Source organism: Anser brachyrhynchus, assembly GCF_964034855.1.
Source record: "Anser brachyrhynchus genome assembly, chromosome: 1".
Classification (NCBI taxonomy): Eukaryota; Metazoa; Chordata; class Aves; order Anseriformes; family Anatidae; genus Anser; species Anser brachyrhynchus.
Window position 1 is genome coordinate 135453982 of NC_137694.1, and position 16009 is coordinate 135469990.

At 36.9% G+C, this 16009-nt stretch overlaps 1 long non-coding RNA gene across 1 annotated transcript; it reads left to right on the forward strand.

Moving 5' to 3' along the window:
- Positions 1 to 2498: 2498 nt before the first annotated feature.
- Positions 2499 to 15445, forward strand: LOC308188291. Its single transcript, XR_013945363.1, has 3 exons — positions 2499 to 2557; positions 2636 to 2686; positions 15055 to 15445. It is a non-coding gene; the product is annotated as an uncharacterized lncRNA (long non-coding RNA).
- Positions 15446 to 16009: the final 564 nt, after the last annotated feature.

A 16009-nucleotide genomic window follows, 5' to 3' on the forward strand; every position in this document is an offset into this window, starting at 1 on the left:
TACCATTGAAGATAACAGAACAGAGACAATATAAAAAAACACAGGAGTGTATCACCAAGAAGAAAAGGGAGGGAGGGAGAGAGTGAGGGAGGGAAATAAAAGAAAATTACTCATATTCTTTTAAAGGATTTAGTTTTATATTTCTGTGATGGAAATACCAACTTGCAGCACTTTGGTGGGATAATAAAATCCATAAGAGACTGTAATAGGAACAAATATATGCATGTATGCATATTATACATACATATATATATTTATACATATATATGTATTTATACATACACATATATGAACAAAAAAAAATAATTATCCAGACTTTGGAAATTAGTTTTTCATTAAGAAGTACACACATGGTCAGATATAAACATACCCTGAGACATGCATGAGCTGAATCTCAATTTCAAAAGAGTACATTTATAAAAAGCCAGTCTTTCCAAGGGCCTGATATTTCAATTATTATCCATGACAAACACTCTGAGCTGGCATGGAAAAAAAATCTCCTCATTTGCAAAGTTGCCAGACTATAAGTCTCATGTGTACTTTTAAATGAACTGATGAGTGAAAAAATAAAGAAAATAGCATTTAACTATTTTAATGTGTTATGCTCAGGGTACAACAGTACAATATGAAGAGGAGTTGGTGCAACACTCTGCAAAAGCTTTAGGTTGTGTTAGAATGCAGATTGTTTAGAATGCAGAGTACATTGTACCTTTATTCTTTAGGTATTGCATAGATGACAAAGAACAATAATGACAGTTGTTATTTGCCTACTACCAGTTGTTTTAATGTCTGGGAGTAAAACAAAAATTCCTCTGAGAATTTGGCAAAGGTGTTTGTATGGATCCTTTGTTCATTGTTAAACAACATTTTGGAATCCCTGGTGCAGGTGAAGAGTGGCACCATCACCCTGGTCTTTCCAGGTCAGATGATGTTGATAGCAATTGGTCTGTTTTCATTTGATAAGACAATAATTCAGAGATGAATGAACATACCTAGTTGATAAAGAAAAATCAAATATTCTACTTGTCTGTGAGATAATGCTACCAATGTAAGAGTACAATATTTATACTAAATCATGTTTTTGTTTTATGTGGATATGGTCTGGAAAATCATGACCATAATTTATTGCTATTCCACAAACTTAGTGCTCGTGTTTACTATAGCAACCGCTATTGATCTGCTTTTTATCTGCTTTTTTTTTCCTTTTTTTTTTTTTTTAATGTATATGCATTTGTGGATGTCAATTTTTGACTATCCAAATGCTTTCCTTTAAAAAAAAATTGTTATTAAAGTCACCTTTCAGATAAGATCATTCATAGTACTGACTTCCTTACCTTCCTTATCCTATGATGTGCATAAGGTACTTTTATTAAGAGTGTGAGTCCTCTGTAAAAATTTTAGATTGGGTCACCAAAGTATATAATTTTCATTTACAGTCTTAAGCTACAGTCTTTCATTTACAGTCTTAAGCTTGTATCAGTTCTCCTGACAGCAATTTACCGTCTTCAGATGAGTTGCTCTTTAAGAGTAAATGACAAGAGCATCTATAATTAGTCTGGGGGTACAGAAGGTAGGGAGGAGATAGCTAAGAGTGTTTCTGAACTAGATTCTGTGCAGCAGAAAGGAGATCCAAATGGAGCTCAGGAGTGAGAGCTTCTTTTTTAAGCTTTTCCCAGAAATATCTAGAACTTTGATCTAAACGTTAGAGAAGGTTCAGCATTTCACAAATATTTTTCAGTCCTTTGGTTTCTACTCTGGAGACTGATTCAACACAGATACAATGAAGGAGTTAAAGCCTGTATTTTTAAGATATAATCTGGTTTCATTTTATGCTTTATTCCCAAGTACATGAATGTAAAACTGTGAAAAGACCAAATTCAGAAAAAAACTAAAAGGGCTCCTAATGCCTGTTGACAATAAAAAGATAGTAACATTAAATGTTCCTAAGAAATTCATATTTGAAAAGAACAACCTCTAGCAGTACGGTCAAAGATTTAAAGAACTGTGTCAAGAACCAGCTGAAGTGAGGGAAACTGTTTCCACATAGCATATATTAATATATATATATATCCACATTTCTTCTCAAACTTCATATTTCATTAGACATGAAAATAAATGTAAGAATTAAAAGAGGAAAGGAAGATAAACCATACATTTGCTTTAAAAAAAAAAACCTCTCACCTCAGATGAGGATGAAATAATTGACGCGTTTTATAGTTGGGGTGTCTTTAAAGGAAAACTTCTGCAAAGGAAATCATTCAGAACAGATTAAAAAATGTGTTTTTCTGTCTATACAGATTTATCTATACTTTCATGGGAAAATGAGTAGGCAAAAATATTTTCTTAGACACATCCTTGGCTACATGAATATCTTGGGCTGGATTTCTTGGCTATGTATTTGTCCTTGGCTTGCTCTTTCCTTTCATGTTTTCTCAGTTTCATTAATCTCTCTCACTGGATATAGAGGCTTTCACAGAGTTTGCAACATCTGAGCCAGCTTGCCATTGGCCTTCGAACAGAGACACTGTGGTCCTGGAGATGGAATGTAAAACTGGTGGTAAGAAAAAAGTTGTACTTTGTCCTTTTATGTCTATGTCTTAAAACAGTACAGTCTATCATATCCCTTTTTCTTTAGGTGTAGTGAAGAAATGGCATTAATCTATACTGGCAAAATATTTCAGCACTGGTAAGTTTAACAAGTAAAAAATGTAAGAGTAATATTTTCATTACATATTGTATTTAATTTTTACTTTGCTATCTGTTTTTAATTTTTCCTTTGCTCTCTTTACCCAGAACTATTTCAGCCTTTGGATATCCCTTATTTTGTGAGACTTTGTCTTTTGAGAACAACATATACCAACTATGAAATATTCTCACAGCCATTTAAAAAATCAACAGTTGCCATTTAAATTGAGCAAATGACCTGAAGCAATTATTTATTTGTTAATGTATGAGGTGTGTTTCAGATGCTATGAAACACTGAATGTTGGCAACTGTTGACTCTTTAATGAAGAACAGCATGCAATTCATACTACAAATATACCACACATCAGGCAGAAGAATCTAGATACTCTAATCTATTCTCACTTGATCTGCTAAACTATTGGTACTCAGATTGGTTGTCTGAGCAGAGAAAACAAAAGACTAAGTGGCTGTGAAGACTGAAATATCCTTTCAATTTGTGAGCTAGTCTGCCTAACCATTTGCTATTAAAGCTGTTGAACATGTGATGCTCAGGATAGTTAGTAAAATCTTACCAACTTACAAAAAAAACTTACTAAATTTTGACGTTGCAGAAAGCAACTACTGGTTGAAAGGCTAAATATGTTGTATTTTATTCATGATTGGTTGATGGAAAAATAAAAATTAATGTTATCATGTTGACCTCCAAATCTAGGCAGACTATTGCAATAGTAACTCACCTTATTTCAAAATAACTTGTAACAAGGTCTAATAGATATAAACCTTTCTTGGTCTGCTTCTCCAAATGATGGATAAATCCCATAAGGAGAATAAAAGTTGCTATCAGTAGCATCTTAGTGTGTCTGATCTGTGAACTCTAAATTGCAGTATCATTGATCTAGTGTCACTCTTTTCCACAATAACTGAAATGTACTTATAAAAATAGCTGTTTGCTGCTTTCTAAAAATAAGTAGTGGACATCTGTATAAAAGCAAACCTTTAAATTATAAGAAACATTGGACTAGACAAAATGAGTAAAAAGATACGTGCAATTATTGTTGTTAAAGTAAAAATGTCTTTAGGATTAACCAAATGATGACCAGATCACCGATTTCAGACAATGACCAAGCAGACCTACTTAACTATATCCAACTGCAGCTCTTATTTACAGAGATATTACATGGTGGAGTAAACAATGACACCCAGTGGCCATATGGATTCAATGCGCGTTTGTGTCGTTTTTGACTTTCCCAGTACAACTATTTTTATTGTTTAAGTGAGTTAACATTTCTATCATTTTGATTTGGTTTTGATTTTATTTATTTCATGCCAGTAACGACCCAATAGATGAGTTTTCTTTGAAGCCAAATAATGTAGCAGGCTTGACATGTAGAGACCTGTTCCTCTAGCAAGAGAACTGTCAATGAGGTTTTTAATACAAGCTTGACCAGTTCATCAATAACAAGAGTCACACTTATAAATCTAGACAAACCATGCTTATTAATGAAACTTACCATGGAAAAATGTTAGAGCACAAGATGTACAAGGTTGGTATGACAATGACATAGGCTGGTTGTTTATGCTGTTTTCCAGAGTATCAGGAATGCAGTTGGACTGTTGTGCAGCATTATGTTAATCTCAGGAGAAACAAAATAAACCAAACAAACAAACAAATAAAACACACACACATCAAAATTGAGTCTATATTAAGGATAAAAAGGATTCAGATGAATTATGGTTTATCAGGAGAAGTGGGTTATCGGACTCTGAATGAGATCAAAGCAAAAGCCAAGAGGAGCTTACTCTAATAAGATTGGCTAGAAAATGCAGATCTGAAATATGTTGTCTGGTACTCACTTGGGTATTATGAAACCAAGTATTTATTACTTATGGCTTCTGTGGTGCACCAGACATTGGATGATCTCTTGGACTAAAGCTACTATCCCAGTTCTGTCATGAGCTGATCCCATGTCTGATCTTATTACAGACCTTCTCACTGATCTAGAAATAATGAAATAATTTTTGAATACATATATATTTTTTTTCATAAAATACAATTCTATTATTCAGAAAAACAATAAATTGGGATTTCCTCTCTTTTTTTTTTAATCCTTTCTTCCCTCTGTACCTGAAATTAGCATATAGGCATCCCAAGACAGTAAAGCAATTAGACGAATAGGAAAATTATCTTATTTCCACCTCAGTGCTCAAGAAAAGCAATGCTCCTAGTGATAGGTATAAGCCAACATTATGGTGTATAGACTGTGATAACAAGGCTTCAATAAGAACTAAACAATGTCACGTGGAATTGTCAGTAAGCATGTTCAACAAGGATGATAATGTTTTAAGGCATTTTACAAGCAACAGTAAAACTTTTTGCCTGGGAAGCACAGAGAAGATTCAGTGGCTGCTGTAGATGGGAAGGTAAATACCTCCTTCAAATGGCAGTAGATGAGGAAGCTGCAATGGCAAGCAGACCTAAGTGAGACTAAAGAACAGTTGACAGTCAGTACCTGCTATAGACTGCTAGGAACTGGTTTTACTGGCAGACTGCGTCTGGTCTGTGCGAGCAATCCCCAGAGCATAATGCAAGCATCATCTGAAATAAAATAAAAGCAAATGCAAAAAAAAAAAAAAAGTGGGAAAATGAGCAAGTAAGTGAATACAAAGGGACCAGCTGTAACTTTCAGGCGTTCCTATAGTATTAATGCTAACCAACAAAATACCTCTAATGTTTTATTATACTTTTCTTCTCAAGAACTTTGTACCTATACCTCAAAACCCTTTTTGAGACTGACCCTATCTTACCAAACTGGTCTAGGTAATTTCATAGAAACATAAGGGTGGAAAAGACCTCTATAATCATCTAATCCAACCATCCCCCTGCCACCAATATCACCCACTAAACCATGTCCCTAAGCACCATGTCCAGCCTTTCCTTAAACACCCCCAGGGATGGGAACTCCACCACCTCCCTGGGGAACCCGTTCCAATGCCTAACCACACTTTCTGAGGAGAAATGTCTCCAAGTTTCTAACCTAAACTTCCCCTGGTGCAACTTGAGGCCATTCCCTCTAGTCCTAACGCCAGTTATCTGCGAGAAGAGGCAGACCCCCAGCTTTCCACACCTTCCTTTCAGGTAGCTGTAGAGAGCAATAAAGTCTCCCCTGAACCTCCTCTTCTCCAGACTAAACAACCCCACTTCTCTCAGCTGCTCCTTATAGGACTTTTGTTCCAGATCCTTCACCAGCTTCGCAGCTCTTCTCTGGAAATGTTCCAGAGCCTCGATGTCCTTCTTGCACTGAGGGGCCCAAAAACTGAACACAGTATTTGAGGTGTGGCCTCACCAGAGCACAGTACAGGGTATGATCACCTCCTTGGTCCTGCTGGCTACACTATTCCCGATACAAGACATGATGCCGTTGGCCTTCTTGGCCACCTGGGCATACTGCTGGCTCATGTTCAGGTGAGCATTAACCAACACCCCCAGATCCTTTTCCTCTTCATAGCTTCCCAGCCTTTCTGCCTCAAACCTGTAGTGCTGCATGGGTTTGTTGTGACCAAAGTGCAGGACCTGACACTTAGCCATGTTGAACCTTATCCCATTCGCATCTGCCCATTGATCCAACCTGGCCAGGATCACAGAACCATTCAGGCAGAGAGACACCTCAGGATGTCTCCAGTCCAAGCCCCTGCCCAAAGCAGCACCATCTCTAGAGTCAGACCAAGTTGCCTGATCCAGCTGGGGCTTGAAATCCTCCAAGGACAGAGACAGCACAGCCTGTCAGTACAGCTTGCTTCACTACCTCACTGTCCTTATGGGAGAATAGCTTCTCTACATACTCTGCCTGAAACTCTCCTACTTCAGTTTATATCTTTATCCTGAATAGCACACTTGACTAACAAGTTAAGATCACACTCCCACTCAAATCAGTGAAAACATTGTGATTGATTCCCATAAGAATGTGCTAATTCCCTTTTGCTTGCTTTCATTAATGCTTATTCCATATAGAGAGAAGGCTTCTATGGCCATAGTTTTACCCGGAGTGGGAATGAATCAGAAGTGTCTCTGAAATCATACTTCATTGTCTTTTGTTTATTTTGCTTTCTTTATAGCCCAATTCTACAAATTAGACATGAAATACTCATGACAACAAAGACCAGGGAATTCCAGATCTTCAGATTCATTAAACTGTATCTCCTGGGGGGTACATTGGACAAGCTTTTCATTTAAAAGTCAAGTGAAATCAAACTGTCAGTTTTCTTCAGTAAGAACTAAATTAAGAACAGCAAGAATGACAAAAAGTAATCATAATGGAGACAGCAGCTGTCTCTTCGTGGCATGCTCATGAGACACTGTACAGAGCTTTTCCAGAAAACAAACAAATAAACAAATACCGCTAGAAACAAGTCATCTATACAAGACACCTTATTTCCCTCCTGAACTGCTTAAGGGATTTGTGAAGCCTACTGCTGCTACAGCTGTCACCCCTACTTACCTTTTCTCTGTTAGGGAATGCAGCTGAAACCTTTGTCTCCCTGCATGGCTCTTCCTGTCATGTCATGTGCTGATATAATTATGGTAACACACTGATGTGTCCTGAGAAAACGTTCTGCAACTGGGTAGGGTGACATTCACTCTGGAAGTAGAAGAAAGTCTCATTTTTCCCTAGGATGGCATTTTTAGCAAATTATTATTTACTTTTCAAGAATATCACACAATTGCAGTAAGAGTAATAGCTTACTGATTTCACAGTACCCCATATGTGTATGTGAGTACACATTTAATATTTATTTTAATGCACATCCCAGTAATTTTACTTTATTCATTTCAAGAAGAAGAAAATTGATAATTTAAACCCTGAGTTTTCCTCTTTTTTTTTTTTTTTTTTTCTTAAAGTTCTGTTTTCTTGTTGTGTACTGGGTCTGGCTGGGATGTTAACTTTCCCTGCAGAAGCCCATACAGTGCTGTGCTCTGCACTTGTAGCTAGAACAGCAGTGGTATCACACCAGCGTTGTGTCTGCTGCTGAGCAGTGCTGGCACAGCATCAGGACTCTCTCTAACCCTCCTAGGAGGTGGGCAAAAAAGTGAGAAAGGAACATCACCAGGACAGCTGACCTAAACCAACCAAAGGGATATTCCATACCATATGATGTCACACTCAGCAATAAAAGGTGGAAAAAGGAAGAAGAGGGGAGGGGTGGGCTCTCATTGCGGAAACGTCTGTCCTCCCAAACACCGGTTACGTGCGTTGAGGCCCTGCTTCAAGGACGTGGTCAATCATTGCTCATTTGTGGGAAGTAGAGAATAATTTCTTTCCTCTGCACTTCCACACAGCCTTTACTTGTTTTGTTTTGTTTTTTCCCTTTCCCCCTCCCTTTTCCCCTTTCCTTTTTTTCCCTTTAGTTAAATTGTTTAATTAATAATAATTTTTCCTTAATAATTATTTTTTTCCTTTAATTAAATTATCCTTATTTCAGTCTGTGAGTTGTTCTTTCCTTTACTTCTTTCCCTCCTCATCTAAGGAGGGGGAGTGAGAGAGTGGTTGTGGTGTTCAGCTCCCTAGCATGGTAAAACCACCACACATTCTCCAAGACGAGGAGGAGGAGGAGGAGGAGCAGAAGAAGAAGAAGAAGAAGAAGAAAGAAGAAAAGAAGAAGAAGAAGAAGAAGAAAAAGAAGAAAAAAAAAGAAGAAGAAGAAGAAGAAGAAGAAGAAGAAGAAGAAGAAGAAGAAGAAGAAGAAGAAGAAGAAGAAGAAGAAGAAGAAGAAGAAGGAAAAGGAAAAGGAAAAGGAAAAGGAAAAGGAAAAGGAAAAGGAAAAGGAAAAGGAAAAGGAAAAGGAAAAGGAAAAGGAAAAGGAAAAGGAAAAGGAAAAGGAAAAGGAAAAGGAAAAGAAAAAGAAAAAGAAAAAGAAAAAAGAAAAGAAAAAGAAAAGGAAGGAAGGAAGGAAGGAAGGAAGGAAGGAAGGAAGGAAGGAAGGAAGGAAGGAAGGAAGGAAGGAAGGAAGGAAGGAAGGAAGGAAGGAAGGAAGGAAGGAAGGAAGGAAGGAAGGAAGGAAGGAAGGAAGAAAAAAGAAAGAAAGAAAGAAAGAAAGAGAAAGAGAAAGAAAGAAAGAAAGAAAGAAAGAAAGAAAGAAAGAAAGAAAGAAAGAAAGAAAGAAAGAAAGAAAGAAAGAAAGAAAGAAAGAAAGAAAGAAAGAAAAAGAAAGAAAGAAAGAAAAGAATAATTTTTTAATTGAAATTTGGTGAGGGAATACCAAAAAGTAAGAGGCGTGCAAGTTAGTCTTTCAGAGTTCTGTGCAAAAGCTAATGTACTGTATTCAGGGAGTTTAATAAAAGGACTAGGAAGGCATGAAAGCAGTATGAACAGAACTCTGTGTCTATCATTACTCCCTCTGGATCCTCCAGCCAAACTAAATTTAGGAAGTACATGTTTTGGCTTCAGCAGTGAGCCGTATGATAATGATTATTTTCATATTACTGAAAATATGGAGTCTGAGAAAACACAGGATAAACAAGAGATATTCATTTCCTTTGTTTGCCACAAAGGAATGTCACATCTTTTGATACAGTGTCTTCTCAAATATAAATCTTGATTTCATCAAGCTTTAGAAAATGCAGGAATAATAAGAATGTGAATTCTAAAGGTACTTAGAGTATTACATTTGTATTGTTCTTTTTTCTTTTCCAATGATGGCCACCATTTTTTCCCTTCATTGGCGTATGTATATATGGTGCAATACTAGCACATTTACAACCTCTCCATAACAACAATTTTTAGATTGCAGACCCTTTTAGACTCTTCAATTGTTCTTTGACTTCAGACTACACAGCTTTCTAATGTGTCACTGGCTGGTTTCTTTTTAAATCAGAAAATTCATGCATTTTTTCTTCATCCAAAAGTTTAATCTGTTTCTGTCTCTAATACTGTATTACAAGAGACCTCAGAGATGAGTAGACAGTGAAGTGGATTGACAACTGGCTGAATGGCAGAGTTCAGTGTTGTGCTTAGTGGGGCAGAGTCTAGTTGGAGGCCTGTAGCTAGCGGTGATCTACAGGCGTCAGTACTGTGTCCAGTGTTTTTCAACGTATTCATCAATGACCTAGACGATGGAACCGAGTGCACCCTCAGAAAGTTTGCTGACAACACAAAGATGGGAGAAGCGGCTGGTACCCCAGAAGGCTGTGCTGCCATTCAGAGGGACCTCAACAGGCTGGAGGGTTGGGCCAAGAGGAACATCATGAAGTTCAACAAGGGCAAGTGCAGGGTCCTGCACCTCGGGAGGAATATCCTCAAGCACCAGTACAGGCTGCGGGGTGACCTGCTGGAGAGCAACTCTGCAGAGAGGGACCTGGGAGTCCTGGTGGACAGCAGGCTGACCACAAGTCAGCAATGTGACCTTGTGGCCAAGGCCAATGGTATCCTGGGCTGCATTCGGAAGAGCATTGCCAGCAGGTCAAGGGAGCTGATCTTCCCCCTCTACTCAGCCCTGGTGAGGCCACACCTGGAGAACTGTGTCCAGTTCTGGGCTCCCCAGTACAAGAGGGACATAGAACTGCTGGAGAGAGTCCAGAGGAGGGCTACGAAGATGATTAGAGGACTGGAGCACCTGTCTTACAAGGACAGGCTGAGAGAACTGGGCCTGTTTAGCCTGGAAAAGAAAAGACTGAGGGGAGATCTCATCGATGTGTATGAATATCTGAGGGGAGGGTGTCAAGAGGATGGAGCCAGTCTCTTTTCCATTGTGCCCAGTGAGCGGATGAGAGGCAATGGGCACAAACTGAAGCACAGAAAGTTCTGGCTGAATATGAGAGGGCACTTCTTTACTGTGAGGGTGACAGAGCACTGGAACAAGTTACCCAGAGAGGTTGTGGAGTTTCCTTCTCTGGAGATATTCAAAACCCACCTGGATGCCATCCTGCACAGTGTGCTCTAGGTGATCCTGCTTGGCAGGGGGGTAGGACTAGATGGTCTTCAGAGGTCCCTTCCAACCTCAGCCATTCTGTGGTTCTGTGGTTCTGTAAGAGATAAGGTCAATTTATAGCAGCTGTCCTTAAACTCATACATTATTGAATTCTAAACTCTTTTTACTTCTAAATCTTTAACTACGATTCTGGGAGACATATTATGTCAAATTCTCAAATATTTCTTAATTTAATTTTCAAAACGTTTTGGACATCCAGAAAGAGAGTCTGGATTTTTTCAAGGGATCATTTTGGAAAATGTGTGCTATAACCCCTCTCAATCTGTAAAATGTAGACAGTGATTTTTCTTACATGACAAGGATGATATGAAAATTAACCTGCTTAGAAGAAAAGATTTTTTTCAGTTAAACATTCTGAATCTTTGTTATTATTTTTTCTGTAAGACTTTTCAGTAAGATCTTAATTCCTTCCATTGTCCTGAGGTGGAAGACCAAAGTTTTGGGGATAATAAATTTAGGAGGTTCTCTGTAGTCCTTTATTGGATTTTTTCAGCAGAGCCCCTGCCTTTCTGCCTAGAAAGAAATGCATTATATTTGAAATGTTAAAACAAACTTTTCAAAAAGCTGTGTCAAGAAAACTTTTGTTCCAGCGAGGTCACTAGGTATATTGGTCCTATCAGTCATAAATGTAGAAGGAGCTCAGGAAGGAGGAGTACTCTTGGACTTTCTGACTTCTGACTAGAAGGCTCATCTTAAAACAAAACAAAACAAACAAAACAAAAAAAAAAGCTTTATTCTGTTTTGTTTTTCTCCTACAGAACTATGTAATTCCATGCAGTACAAGAAGGAAAAATATATATTCTACAGGCACAAATATCTGTATGTGCAAATGTGTATGTCTTTTCATGGCAATGTATGCATGTCTGTGACTGTACTCATACACATACATAAAATAATAATCTCCGTCCTTTACTTATTGCTCTCTACAACTACCTGAAAGGAAGGTGTGGGAAGATGGGGGTCAGCCTCTTCTCACAGATAACTAGCAATATGACTAGAGGGAATCACCTCAAGTTGCACCAGGGGAGGTTTAGGTTAGAAACTTGGAGACATTTCTTCTCAGAAAGAGTAGTCAGGTATTGGAATGGGTTGCCCAGAGAAGTGGTGGAGTCCCTATCCCTCGGGGGTGTTCAAGGAAAGGTTGGATGTGGTGCTTAGGGACATGGTTTAGTGGGTGATATTGGTGGTAGGGGGATGGTTGGACCAGATGATCTTGGAGGTCTTTTCCAACCCTAATGATTCTACAATTCTATGACTAATATATATTCAAGACACTATCTCAACTCCTCTTCTTAATTTTGTTCATTTTTAAATATTCACTGTGGCAGTGATGGAGTAGAAATAAGGCAATAATTTCACAGTTAGAGCATTCATCTGATAAGAATAATGTCCAATATTCAGTCATTCCTTTACATGGGATGTAATTCTTAAATATTAAGAAGGCACTAACACTCCTCTCAGGTCCAGAAAATACCATAACATCTATGTCTGGAGTCTCTGCCAATCAGTAGACATGGAAGATCTTTGAAACTGAAGCCATTTCAGAGATGGTGACAAACAGTACACAGGTCACCTTTACTTCAACCACTATAAAAACTGGGACTATGAACTCCATCATGCATAACTCTTAATTGCTGGTCCTGATGTCACTTTCTGAAAGGGCCTTAGCCAGTCACTGATCCTCACCATTTGCTACTAGGTATTTTTAAGCAACTCCCTGCTCAACAATCTGGCTCCCATGGATTTGGATTTTACTTGTTATTGTCTCCATTCATTGTAGTCTGTTTATACATCTCAAGCTAGGCAGCAAGTCATTTAAAAGTTAATCAGTGCAGTGCTCAGCATTTCAATAGCTGTCTCCTTTTATGTGTCTAGACGTTAGTTGAGGAAGCCAACTCAAAGAAATGAGCTATAGTTGCTGTCTGAAACCTCATACCTTATCACTTCTAAATTTCAGAAATGGTTCATCAGAAAGCTTGTGTTCCAGACATTAGGTTTATTCTGCGTCAAATGCAAAACCAAAAGAGATTATTTTCTGTGCAGTTCACAACAATGCCAATCTAAGTAGAAGTCTTGAATTTGTAAATTTTCCATCGCCCACAACATGAGATGATTATATATTAATTTATTCCATTTAGGATCAAAATTTTATAAGAAGTCCTATACATAGGGCCTTACTATTAGATGACTTATTAAAATGGAACTCTAAGCATTTGCCTAATCCTAATCAATATGTAGATGTGAGTATTGCGTCTTTGGTTCATTTTCAAATGAGAAAATGTTTCTATGGCAAATAGGGAGCAATAAAGAGTAAATAAGCTGTAGAGTTTTATAGACACATACACATGAAACATATTCAAAAAAACAGACACATATAACAAACATTGGTCTGTTTGCAATGTCCAATATAAACAAATGAATCCAGTTGACATCTTTGGGACTTACAAAAGCTATGAAGAGAAAGTAGATATAATTGTTTTTTGCTGAAGTAGAAAAAAATATATATTCATGATGTACCTCACCTTCATATTTTGTAAGCATCTATTAGCTATTACTTGTTCCTTCATACGTAAGAGATTCTTTTCTGTAACTCTTGCGTAATTGGTGTGATTGCTGAATAACATGTTAGTTTAAAACTGTTTCCATGAAACTGAATTCCTGGATTTCATTTTCCAAATAAATATTTTATTAACCAATGTAAGTATAACAGAAAGCCTTAAATTCTCCAAAGAAGTAAAAGCCCCATTTCTTTCATATCTCTCTCCTCCCCTACCCTTTTCTTTCATTCTTTTTTTTTTTTTTCCCTTAATGAACATAAATTAGAGCTGCAGCAGGGTGGAAAGAATGCAGTCTGGTGTGCAAAAGCTTTCTATTGAAAACAAAACAAAAAGGCCTCCAACACAGAACACAAGAAAACAGTATGCAAAAAATCAGTGAAGACATTAAAAAAAAAATGTTTTTTTTAAATACTAGTTTCGTAGAGGCTTGCAGATTCTTTCTTTCTTTCTTTCTTTCTTTCTTTCTTTCTTTCTTTCTTTCTTTCTTTCTTTCTTTCTTTCTTTCTTTCTTTCTTTCTCTCTGTCTCTCTGTCTCTCTGTCTCTCTGTCTGTCTCTCTGTCTGTCTCTCTGTCTGCCTCTCTGTCTGCCTCTCTGTCTTTCTTAGTTACCCTTATGTCGGGAAAAATGGCCAGAAACACAATATTCAGTACTTCACTGTCAGTTCCTTAGGAGTATATTAGCAAGTTGATGTTAGTGTTAGTTTTATTGGCATAACCAAAAGAGCAAAACAGCAAAAAACAACAGTTTGAATTTACATGATTTATGTGGATAATAATCCAGGCCACATCTGTTTTTTTGACTACATCAATTCTGAGAAAGAATGCTGCTCCATAGTCTGTGTGATGATATTAAATGGTAGCCTGAACCTTATTTAATTCTCAAGCAGCCAATTTCCCTTTAGTCTATTTCATTACTTACAAGAAATACAGGCAGGTAACCTAGAAAATAGCCATTTTTAATTACTGAGTCACTATCTTCATAAAATATTTATTTGGTTAAACATTTTATCTTTGTTTCATTTTGCAATTTGTTAGCTATGATTTTTGCATGAAATAGAAAAAAAAAAAAAAAAGAGAGAGAGAGAGAAAGATTGTGATGTTTGCCCGTGCATTCATTTTTCAACTCTGAAGCTCAAAATGTTTGAAAATTTTCCATGGGAACTTTTTTATTTTGCTAAATTCTGATTTCATGGAATAAAAATAGTTCACTAGGAATATATTAACTAGAATGCATTCTTCACTAAAATGCTATCATACTAGTTTGTTACATTGTAATCCAAAACAAAACTGATGACAATTCTTTCAACAGTCTGTTTTTTTGTTGTTGTTGTTTTTTGTTTTGTTTGTCTATTGAAATGTGTTCTTTATAAAATCTGTAATGTTTCACATGTGAGTACAAATTTTGTTGAAAGTAATTACCATCAAGAGAGGAAGAAAAAGTCAAGTAAAACATCCAGCATTTCAGAATGGACATTCTGATTTTTTTTTTTTTTTTTGGGGGGGGGGGGGGGGGGCTTTTAAAAGATTGATTTTATTCCACTACTTCATCAAAAAAAACTCTTTTATTATTGATTTAAGGCCTCTGTCCAGAATTAATGAAAATATTTTCTTAAAAACCAAAGAAACAAACAAATTTTTCTTCATTACAAACACTCCAGTAATATTTGAAACTGCCATACAATGAGAGTTTAAATTCTATTCATATAGCTCTAAATCCCACATAGCTCTAAATCTAGCTAAAGCTTCAGGATCAGACTTTAATTTTGTACTTATTTATTATTTTATCTTACTTTGTTTAAATTATTTCTAATTGAATTTTTCTTTCCAGAGTGAGGTTATCTCAATCTACTGTCCTTGGGAAATAAGACCTTCAAACCAAAATCCATGCCAAATAAAATAAAAATGTTGAAATATAAAATTAATTTGCTAGTACCTGCATAACACTTGCTTGTGCAGAATTTAGCTGTGTATTTGGTGGATAAAGTGCAAGACAGGCAAACAAGGACATTTAATCCTGATTCATCTAAAGGCACATGAGAAGGAACATTTCTGGCTGCCTTTCCAATGTACCTCAAGCAAGACCTGGAAGAACCACCTGCAACGATGACATGAGAATGCAAATTGTTCAGCCAATTTAGTAATGTTTTTTTCTATTTGAAATTGCCAATTTCATTTAGAGAAACTATTACTTGCTTATAAGGTGGTGATTTTAGCACATAAATTATGTCTACTAGGAAAGTTGGACCTACCATGTCATTTTTCCAAGATATGATACAGCAACTACATAACATCAAACCTACATGATTCCTGAGTTATAATGAGTAACAGAGTGAGTGGACATACTTTTTGCTAGGCTGAGTTGTTTGTCTTGGTGTCAACATAGGCACTGGTACAGAGCGGGCAATAGAACAGGGAGACAAAGAAAAGTCATACTGGGCAGAGTTTGTCAGAATGGTTAGTTATAATAAAAGAACCATATACCACTAACTCACAGATGCTGCATGAAGGCAGCTCTGCACGTGCCATTCAAGCTTGTCACATAAAATGAATAATCTCCCACTTTCGTGTACTTGTTTGCTTAAAAAATAATAAAATTAATTAAAATTAAATACAATGATTTCAGGCTGAATTGTCAGCTCTGGATCTAGGGCAAATGATACAGTTGGTTTAGGAGATTTTCCTGGAAGATTTAGAAAGCTGTATTATTCATGATTCTACTTCCAGTTTGAAATTCCAGTACCATTGAAGCCAACTGCAATTTTTCATTTATTTTGTTAGGGTCA